This window comes from Cornus florida, unplaced genomic scaffold (genome assembly GCF_030987335.1).
Source record: "Cornus florida cultivar Cherokee Brave unplaced genomic scaffold, ASM3098733v1 CherokeeBrave_3.0.0_Hap2_Chr01, whole genome shotgun sequence".
NCBI lineage: Eukaryota > Viridiplantae > Streptophyta > Magnoliopsida > Cornales > Cornaceae > Cornus > Cornus florida.
The window spans coordinates 72,868,036-72,879,826 of record NW_026775571.1 but is presented as its reverse complement, the minus strand read 5'-3'; the positions used below and the strand labels follow the sequence as shown (position 1 = coordinate 72,879,826).

The following is an 11,791-nucleotide window of genomic DNA, read 5'->3' as shown; positions in this document are numbered from 1 at the left end:
GGTGGAACGTTGCTCAGGCCAGAGAGAAGAGAGACGGGAAGTCGAAAGCGCACACACTTTTTTTGCCAACTAGATGCCACCTAGGATTCTGCCGAATCTATCAGCGTAAATATCATTTTCCTTTGTTCTATAGAAAATTTGATAATTTGCTCATTTATTATTTCATGGTATTTAAAATTAATAATTGTAGACAAGTATGGTGATTATCATGTTTTACGTAATTGATTTGTTTTGATTTAAAAGGAATTTGGGTAATCGATATTTGATCTGTCATGATTTGATTTTATTAAGAAGGAAATTTTAGTGGTGTAAGTAGTATTTTTGTGGAGAAATTATAAATTGGTTACCAAATAAAAAGTAATTATTTATGGGTCAAATCATTAATGCTCTCATTCCTTCGTTTGTTTGTTTGATTGGATGGAAGAGAAGTAAATGGAGTATTATTTTACTAACATACTCTAAAATGTATAGATTAGAACATTAAAATGATGGTAATTATGTCTTTTTAAAGTTATCTAACTCTTTAATGTTCTCTCCTCTTCATCTTTCCCTTGTACCAAACATTTTAATTGAAAAAAAGTGAATGTAAGGTTTTTTTTCCATAGGCTTGGCCACAATATTTTTATTGGACCGGACTCTATTTTTGGCCCTTAAAAGTATCATGGTCATGGGCTCAGCCCGCGTCTCCGGATTGAGTGGCCTCGTCTCTAATTATTCTTTAGGTCTCGGTCGGGTTTTTAACTTGTGTTTTTACTTCCTATTGTGTCCTAACATTTAAAAAGAGAACTGGATTTATTGGGCTTTTCTTTCAAATTTTCTGAATTTTTGAAGCTGTGTGATGTGTTGAATACTCTCATACAATATTGTAAATAAAAACTACTTTTCCCTTTCAACTCTTAAATGGAACTTTAAAAAAAAGAAAAAAAAAAAGACACATAAGCTATTTAATTTCCTTTTCTCCTTTTTTTTTTAAATTTTTTTTAAAATTATATATATATATATATATATATATATATATATATATATATATATATATATATATATATATATTAGGTATTCTAAATTGTCCCTAATAAAAAAAGTAAATTTAAAAATGCTTATTCTTTACAAAGTTGAACTTCAGATAATAATTATACCATCACACTTGTCCAATCTAAGTTAGGCACAAATCATACTTATTAAACCATTCACATTTTCCAAGCACCAAACTACCAATGTCAACAAGTTCTGATGGGAGGTCCATTTTTTTAATTAAAATACCGCTTTTGTTGATTCTATAGGTTATTTCTGTTAATACGAAAGAAGACATGAATATTGCTGGAGTAAATGGAGCTCCAACCAGGCTTGAGGTTTGTGACTCAAATTGATTTATACGGAGGAGTGGAATTATACAAGAAGAGAAGTAATTAGTTTTTTTTTTTTTTTTTTTTTCCCTTCAATTTCAGGGAAGGTTTAGTGCAATGGTAGTATGTTGGATTCTTGGCCTTGGGTCCGCCGTGTCATGGAACAGTATGCTGACAATCGAGGACTACTACTATAAATTGTTCCCGGTACTTCGCCCATGCTCAATTTCTAAACCTTTCCTCTTTTCAGATTTTGATTTTAGATGTATGTGCACCAATTTCTTTGACGAAGTTTTCTTTTTTGCATTGCAGGAATATCATCCTGCCAGGGTACTTACCCTCGTTTATCAACCATTCACATTGGGTACAATTGCGGCACTTTCATACTATGAGTCAAGTACTGACACCAGACGTCGTAACATAACGGGATACAACATTTTCTTCTTGAGTACTTTGTTGCTCTTAGTTGTGAGTACTGCCACTTCTCTATTTGTATGATGGTGTTGTCCATGTTCTTGAATTCTCACCATTTGATTTTAGTAATCCATACTTCAAAGAAATTCAACTTAGGATTATGCTTCCAGCCAGGAAAAGGAGGGATTGGAACTTATATTGACAGTTGGATTTAGCTTCATTTTTCTTTCATTTTTGACAGTTGGATTTAGCTACATCAGGAAAAGGAGGGATTGGAAGTTATATTGGTATATGTGTCTTAGTTGCTGCTTTTGGGGTTGCACAGGCCTATGTTCAAGGTGGAATGGTTGGAGACTTGTCATTCATGAGCCCCGAATTCATCCAAGTTAGTCTTGTGGTTAAATATATATTTTTCTTACGCTCCTTGACCACTTTGCCTTCATTTTGAAGGTATTTGAATCAAGTTACTAGCTTTATGAATATTCCTATTATGGATGTTACAGTCATTTCTAGCTGGTATGGCTGCATCAGGAGCTCTGTCCTCTGCTTTGAGGCTAATCACAAAAGCAGCATTCCAAAAATCTGATAATGGTGTTCGCAAGGGGGCTAGTATGTATAGAATAATTTCAGATTTTTATCGTGAACTTTCAAAAGTTATGTTGATAACTATATTTGTTATTACTTCTTTTGCAGTGTTAGTCCTTGCCATCTCTACAGTCCTTGAGTTTCTATGTATATTTCTGTATGCAATCTTCTTTCCTAAACTGCCAATTGTGAAACACTACCGCTCAAAGGCAGCCTCAGAAGGATCGACAACTGTTTCAGCTGACCTTGCTGCTGCTGGCATACAAACACAGGCAAGTTAAAGAAGTATAATTTTTTTTCAATCATGCAAAACTCAATGTTCAATAAGTTTTTAGTTTCCAAACATTAAGGTAATTTTTGGAATCTATGCAGACTGAAGATGATGCTACGACACTGGAGCGGTTGAGCAACAAACAATTGTTCTTTCAGAATGTGGATTATATGTTAGGCATTTTTCTAATATATGTCTTGACTCTGTCAATTTTCCCCGGGTTCTTGTTTGAAAATACTGGATCACACCAGCTAGGTTCATGGTAAGTGGTCATTTATGACATTGCCAGCATTAGCATATCTTTGATGGTTATTTTACAGCCATTTTTGTCATGCCCTGTGAAACCACTATTTCTTTGAAAGCATATGGTTAGTATGTGATGTTTTCATAGCATTCACATTATCTTTCAATTTAATAGAAGAAACTAGAGTTGTTTAGAATTTTTGTGTTATACTTACTTGTAAGGCTTTTTACTTACTCGTTTACTATAATAATTTCATTTTTCAAGAGATGTGATGACTAAATGAGATTGTCATTTTCTTGTGTTCTCCAAATGGCCTATAATAGTTGTCATGTAGTTTGAAACTTGAGAACTTATTGGCATACTATATCACGATCATACACTTGATAGCCATAGAGCCAACATGACTTATATAATCCGCCTTGGGACCATTGTCTATCTCCTTCGAATTCTCACATAAAATTGATCAGAACGATATGAGCAGAGAGATTCAATTGCTTTGACAGGTTTTAGAACAGCTGAGGGAAGCGAACAGTGTGGCTTTGGCAATCACCCTTTTCATTTAATATTTTCTACATTCAGTGAGTTTGACCTCAAATTTGATGCTGCTGGTGTATCTTCTAAACACTAACTAGAAATTTTGCACAATTGGTGATGTTTCAGGTATCCACTTGTTCTGATGGCAATGTTCAACGTCTGGGATCTAATATCAAGTTACATTCCCCTCGCGAAGTGCCTGAAATTGGAGTCAAGAAAGGGGCTTATGGTTGCAATACTGTCCCGTTTCTTGCTCATCCCTGCACTTTATTTCACTGCAAAATATGGTGATCAGGGATGGATGATAATGCTCATATCCTTCTTGGGACTAACCAATGGTTATCTTACCGTTTGTGTCCTTACAGTGGCTCCTAAAGGCTACAAGGTTGGTGAACATTATTCTTCATGAAGCTCTTGGGATACATAGCATCAGAGTCCAAAATCTGCATGAATTCAAAATTTTCCTTCTAAATTATTTCCCGGTTTTTTGTTTTGTAGGGTCCGGAGCAAAATGCATTGGGCAATATGCTAGTGTTATGTCTTTTAGGTGGCGTATTTGCAGGGGTTGCCCTCGATTGGTTGTGGCTAATTGGGAATGACAAATTTTGAAGAGCCAAATTCTTGATCTTCATTAAACAAAGTCAGTTCCTCACACAAAGTGCTTCAAATCTGGATGGAGATAAAGCAGGAGCCATACTCTCGAGTACTAACAAAATTTACTGAGCTAGCAGCAGAATCTTAATCCTTAATCTGGAATGTGTTTCCAAATAGTATAAATGTGATGTTTTTACATCTTTTTTTGATGTATATAAGATGGTAGTTTGTGTGGACATGAAATAAAGATCAAGAAACTTTTATGGAGTATTAAATCAGCTAATGAAACTGAGAAATAGGTCAAGCAGTTACTTGGAAATCTGATGGATTTTTAAGCAGAAGATACAAAATCAGGGCTGAGCACTAAGGACCTTATAGGCCACATGTGGGAGAGGTTCAACTTTAGATAATTCCTAGTGATGATTAATTTGGAAGCCATGTCATGGTCTAGAGTTTGCAAACAAGTCCGGTTTGGAATTTGAATTGAGTCAAATATGGGTTATGACTCATATTCAATTAGCTCAAAATGAGTCAAACAGATTGAGTCAACCGATCATGATTCAATGGCCCTTTTTTAAATTAAAAAGTTGTAGAAGTTATTCCAACTTTGGATTAATTTCATAATCCGAATGGATAAAGCCGAATTGGCATTGGAATGACTCTATACCCATTTACGGATCTAACCCATTTAAGGACCTGACCAACCCACTTGATCCATGATGCAACTTTCAATTCTTTAAATTCTCTATATTATTTTATGAAAGTTGAAACTACAAATTGCATGAATCATTTATATAGACCCGATCCGCTATCAGATATATGATCAAGGATATAAAATGTCACTTAGGTCGACGTTGGTGTGTGCTGCAATTTCATGTTCATAACTTCAGAAAAATGTGAATCCAATCTATCTACAGCTGAGTTGGCGCAATCTTGACCGCTTATAGAGCAACGGAATAAGCTGATAAAGTTCACAAAATGTTCAAAATTGGAGTGGCACTAAGGGCCTAAGGCAGAGTATGACGAACCCAAAAGGGCTATCCTTTAGCCCTTATCTGAAAATACCTCCCATTAGCAATTAGTGAATCTTGGCCCAATGGTGTCATCCCCCCTCCCTCTTTTTTTTTATTTTTATTTTTTTCCTCCAAAAAAAAGGTCGTGGGTTCAAATTTTGGTGAAGGTAGAGTGTGGGCGTAATTGCTTTAATTTCTAAAAACAAAAAAAAAAATCTACAGGTGGACACCGTACAAAGTGTCTTTTTGGGTCAGGTAATGCTTCAAAAAGTGTGCAAACCTTAGACCTTATGGCTAATGTGATACTAGAATCTATTAACATACCACTTGAATCAATTACTTGGAATTACTTTGAATAAAAGAGTAAATTGCACTGATCTGTCCTAAGATTTAGGCAAATCTCACTGGAGCATTTGAGATTCATTATTTTGACCTTCCTGAAATTTGACGAATTTGCTCAACGACCCTCCTCGGTTATCTTTCCGCTAGAACTATTACTAAATTTTTTTATAAAATAACTAAATTACCCTTGTGTTAAAAGACAATAATAGTGCTAGAGTTTAGTGTGAAATAACAAAAGCACCATTAATAAATTGCGGCCCTAAGTTTAATACTTTTGTACATTTTGTGTGTGTGTCTCTCTCTAATAAATAAAAATAAAAAATTATTCTCTGAAAGCCTTAGTTATGTAGTCGAAAACAGTGTTTTTTTTTTTTTTACCAATTGATTTGTCTTTATTTTATCATTCAGTTTATTCAATTACAAACACCATCTATTGCGAGGGATAGATTGGTGTGGACATTCTTAGAAATTATAGAACATCAGATTCCGTTCATTGTGTATGTGTAGAGAAAAAATTTACATAGGAATATCTAATTGTACATGTATAAAACTATATAACTGTATACATATATGAAAGATCTTGTAGATCTCTAATGAGTTAAAAGGTCGAATACCCAGATCTATACATAAACATATATCATATATATATATATAAAAGTAAATTTGGAAAAAACTTAATGGACCCAAATTCAATTCCATATTGACCATCATGAACCATCGCTGACTACAATGCAAGATAGAACTAGATTGAAAAACCACCACTACCGTTTCAGTCCACCTCAACCCATTTCGTTGCTTTATTACGTAACTAATGCTTTATGGTGTTTTTTTTTCGATTCATAAGATACGTAAATGAGATAAGCATTGAAAACACCCTTAAATTATACTTCACAAAATATTTTTATTATAATTTTAAAAATGTATAAAAAACATTCATAATCTTTTTTCATTGTGCAAAAATACCTCTCAATAAAAAATATGATATAAATTAGTATTATAATACCTGTTTTTTTCCTTTTTTCTCTTTCGAAAATGCCTAAAGGGGTATATGTATTACTAATCCCATAGTGTAAGAGTGTTATGTGCACATTACCTTATATATATATATATATATATATATATATATATATATATTGAAACTTTTTTCTCTATAAATATCTCTAAATGTTTTTTTGTTTGAAACTTTGAGAATTTAAAAAATAAGGATTTCAATTTTTTGAGATTTCAATTTGCTATTTTTTACTATTTTTTTTTTCGTACCAACACTTTAATAAATTTTAAAAGCAAAAAAATCACAATATCAATGTGCATTAATTTTCGGAGTTTGGAGCAGATTTATTTTCTTTAATTTGCACTTTATTTTATTATTTTTTTTTTATCTTTACTTTTATTTTTATTTTTATTTTCTATTTTTATCTTACTTCTCCATTACCGACATCCTCCAATAGTGTCTTTTTGGGTCATTTTACAAAATTATTTATTTTTATATATTTTATAAAATGGTTCAGTTAGGGTAATTTAGTCAACTTAGAGTTTAAATTTAGAAGGATCTACTTGCATCAAATTGAAACTTTAAGGGTGTGTTTTGCACGTGAGGGATGTGATATGCACGTTAAGCATATTTTAGGGTGCTTTTTGTACTTACCCATATATAGTTTGTGTATATGTAGAGAGTCATGGTTCACAGTTGCGATATCGGTTGTGGTGTAACGGACTTGGACAAGTATTGGTGTTCCGTAACGGTATCGATTATCACAATCGTGAATTTTTTAAAAACTCGCATATGATGATCAAAATATATTGATACGTAATTTTTTTTAAACATAATTCGATAAAGATAATTTTTTTTAATTAATTTTGGTAAATTTTAATGAATTTTTTAACATCATTTAACACTAATAATAATATATTCATGAATTTGAATCAATGTTTTTTTTTTAATTATTAAAAAGACTTAGTAATTATACTTTTTACATAATTAATGAATAAAAAGTAAGTCAATTATGAAAGAGATGAAATTTCATATCATATACAACACATGAGAGTAAAAGATACAAATTTAAACAGATGGTTTTCTTTATTAGGTTACTAGAAATTTTGATAGAGAAAGCGAATCCTCACTGATGCACGTTGAAAAATGCGCATTTAAACCCCTTAAGCTTGAGTATTTTAGGACCTTTATCTATCTTACTTTCTCGTTTTAGACTAATTTCGTATTATTTCCCTTTTTAGGTCAATAAAGTTAAAACGAGCTAAAAATGGCTTTTTAAGGCCTTTTTGGAGTCAAACTAAGTCTTTGTGAGAATTTGGAGCAAAAGGAGGCTGATTTGGAGCAAAAATAGGCTGATGCTGAAAAACTGCCAAGTGAGATAGATCTAAGAAAAGTCTGATCGATCTGAGAAAAGTCTGATCGATCGAACAAACTCTGATCGATAGAAGAAAAGTCTAATCGATCGAAAATGTGCTGGCAACGAGCTGTCTTATTCCCGCACGCCCAAACTCCACCTACCAAAAATTTGCGGGATTAGATATTTTTGAGGCTACATTTCTGACTTAGTGGCTAAGAAAATGACCTTGTATATAAAGGGAATTGAGCCATTTTTGTAAGAGAGCTTTTTCATCATTTTACTTTTACATTGTAATTTTATTTTCTCTCTCTAGAAAATTTAGATATTAGGGTTAGAAGAAAAGAAGGAAATGGAGGCACATCTCAAAGACCCATCTCTAGATTCACTTTCTCTGGAGCTTCAAAGAAGAAGAAGAAGAAAAGGAAGAAGAAGATGGAGCCATGTTTGGAGCTTGCCCTTGAGGGTTCCAAGATCACATCCACCTCCTCCATGATTGGGTAGACTTCTCCTTGGGGCTTGGATGAGCCCCAAGTTTGTAATCTAAACCTTTATCTCTTTTATACTTTTTGGGGAATAATATCTTGTGATTAGTGTTCTAGCCTTGTTAATTTAATGAATCTTGGTATATTTCTATGATTTCTATGGTTTAATTCTTCCTATTAATTTTCTAGTTTATTTACATGTCTATGTGTGATTAAATTGGGAATTATGTCTCACATGATTCATATGGTTTAATTATCCCTTATGATTCTCTATTTTAATTACATGTTGTCTTATGTGTGATTATTTGGGAATTGATCTCTACACTAGTTTTTCTATATTAATTGCATGTCTATGTGTGGTTGATTAAGAATCTAATGATGGTTAGACATGGTTTTCATTAGATGGGTTTGTCAATTAATTTGATGGATTATTCTTATACTTGATGGGTTGTTCTACAATTTAATTCATGCTTGTAGGTAGGTAGACAATCTTTACTTGCTTTGATATTTCATGGCTTATTATTGCAAATTCCATGATTCTCTAGATTGATGTGTGCTACAATTGTTACTAATTTGATGGGTCATGCTTAGAATTGATGGGTTGCGCTACACTTAGTTTATTTGTCGGTTAGGTAGACAATTCATTCTTTAATTTGATGGTCCATACTTAATATTGCAATTGGTAGTCACATCTAGATTACAAGAATGTTTTCCCCAATTAGTTAAAAGTGTGTGGTTTGGTGAACAAGCTTGGTGACAATTCCAATACACCCCAGGACCTCACTTCTCATCCCTTAAACCCCTATCTCAACTTAGTTTTATTTTACTTGCATTTTAATTAATTGCTTTCTAGAGTAAATAATCAATCTCTCCTTTGCAATCTTGTGATCCATTAGAGTTGAAGCTAAATTTCAACACGTATAATCCATTGGGACGATCTCTACTCACTCTTGCTACGTTAGTAGTAGTGGTGGTAGTGATTTTTATAAATTTAAACTTGACTTAAAAGGTTTTTCTTGAACAGTACATTCACTACATTATTTTGGCGTTCACGAGCGGCCGTCGTCAAATTTTGCCGCCGTTGCCGGGGATTAACGGTTTTGTTAGAATTAGACTAGACAATAGTGTTCATTCGATTACTTCTATTTTTATTTTATTTTGTCATTGTATATTCTTTTCTTACTCTTGATATTATTTGTTAATTAGGTACTTGACTACAACAAAGGCAAACTTTGGAATTTGAAGCAATCATTGGAGCTTAAAGCTAGCATTGAAATTTGAAGTTGCTTAAGAACCTTTGTGACTATTTTTTGAAAATCTTGTAGTTTAATTGTTTCACTTCTTTGCATGCTTGTGATAGCCTTTGTTGAGGCTCATTATATTGTTTAAATCTTTGTCCAAGCATCAGCCCATGTGGAGGCCATATTATTTGTTGCATTTGGATTTTGAATGTGGATGGAGCCATTGTTTGATCCAAGTTTGGGGAAAAATTACTTCCCCTCACCTTATGTCCCTCCACCATATTTTGATCCTTATGAGGTTGAGTCCAATTCATTTCAACATGCATCATTTCATTATGGACTTGACTATTTTCATTATCCTCCTTGTGACTATTACCCTCCCTCACCATTTTATGAAGAACCAAATCCATCACCTTCTAGGTACTCACCTGGATTTGAAGAAAAAGTGTTAGCTTTACTAGATGTGCATATTTCACAAATTCCACTTATTAATTCACATTCTCAAATTTTAGCCAATCTCGAAGCTCAAGTTGAGCAAATTGCAAGTACTCTTTCTCGTGAAGAGGATGAGGAAGAGGCAAATGAAAAAATGGCAAGAACTTCAATGTATATAGATGAGAATGAGGAGAGTGAGGAAGAAGTAGAAAGTGAGCTAATGCCTAGCACTCTATCTTGTATAGAGGAGGAAGTGGCAAGTGAGTTAGTGGCTAATCCAATAGAGCATAACATGATTAATAAGGACTTTCCTTATTTTGATTATAATTTTATCTTGGCCGTTGATACTTTAGAGAGTGAGGAGATGTTGACCACTATAGAGATAGGAGAGAAGGAGAAGGAATTTGTTGAAGAGGACCTTCCTTCTATTATCTCCAAAGACCTTCTTGAGACATGGCTTTTCGAAATGTATAAAAATTGTGGTTTTGACATTGAAAACTCCAAAAATGAAATAAACTCTCTAATAGACTCCTTAGCTAACTTGGAAGGTGTTTCTTGATATTCCAAGTGAGTATTTGAAAGACAATGCCTCACCAATTATCAAAGTAAATGATCATTTGAATGTATTTTAAGAACACAACAAAGAGGCGAGCCCAACCATTATTGATTTTGTTTTCAAGACCGTGGATGAAAGAAACAATATCATCTCTTTCATTTCTTTTCAAGTCATTCTTTTGGAGGATGATTTCATTATCATAAGTGAGGCATCAAATGAGAAAAGTGAAAAGAGGATCAATAAGGATGTCTCATATCCGGTTTTTGATTCTTTTGATTAGTGAGTCGAACTAACGTCTTGCTAGAGACGTTAAACATTAGCATTCGTAGAGTTTTCAACTCTATTCCTCTCCCATTTCTTTTTATCTTTCACTTCTTGTGGCGTCTAGATATGTTCCATTGAGCTTCATTGAAGATTTCATACATGTTAGGTATAAACACTAGTTTTTTTGTAGAGTTTCAAAACTCTATTCCTCCCTAATTTCTTTTTATTTTTCGTTTTTGTGTACATTCTTCCATTCATTTTTCAATTTTCATTCTTGTTACCATCATTGGGGCTTAACATATGATTTTCTGCACTTTCATCTCAAAATTAGGCATTTGGTGCCGGTTTGATCGATCACAAGTGTCCCTTCAATCGATCTAACCTCTCTGCAATCAATTCTCTGCAGAAATCAGCTCTCTGTGTATCGAGCAAATTTCATTTCAGATCGATCTGAGTGTTCCAAGATCGATCGAGATTTTCCTTAGATCGATCTTCATTCCATACTTAGAAAAATTTTAGAGCTCTGCATTTTTCACCTTTCTGTGTATCGATCGAGCTTTCTGCAGGTTTTTACATCTTCGATCAATCAAGTTTAGATCGATCATTCTTCGATCGATCACAACTTTGCCCCTTTGACCTTTTGACTTTTTCTTTCTTTCTATTTTTATTTTATTTTACTTTTCATTTTCTTTTACTTTTGTCATTTTCATTTCTTTTATTTAATTACTTTTAAAAAAAAAAAAAAAATTTTGCATTCTTTATTTCCTTACATTTTTACTTCTTCTATTTTTATTTACTTGCCCTTTTATTTTTGTTTGTGTACATACTTGTTTTGTCTAAAAATAATAAATAAATAAAAAACTTTCAAAGTGGCATTTCGTCTCGCTAGAGACGTTAAACTTAGCACCCATTTTATATATTACTTGCATTTTCGTTTTTCTTTGTGTGTTTCAAAAAAAATAATAATAAAAAAAAAAGAAAAAAAAAACTAGAGTTTCTATTTTTCATTTTTCTTTATTTTGTTCTTGCATTCTTTCTTACTTTTTGGTTTCATTTCTTGTATTGTACATATTCTTTCATTGCATTTTGCCTTCTTTATTTTTCTTTTTGCATTTTGTTTATGCA

The 11,791-nt window shown here is 32.8% G+C and overlaps 1 pseudogene; it reads left to right on the top strand.

Moving 5' to 3' along the window:
- Window positions 1-1,286: 1,286 nt before the first annotated feature.
- LOC132301636 (equilibrative nucleotide transporter 3-like) lies at window positions 1,287-4,201 on the top strand (annotated as a pseudogene).
- Window positions 4,202-11,791: the final 7,590 nt, after the last annotated feature.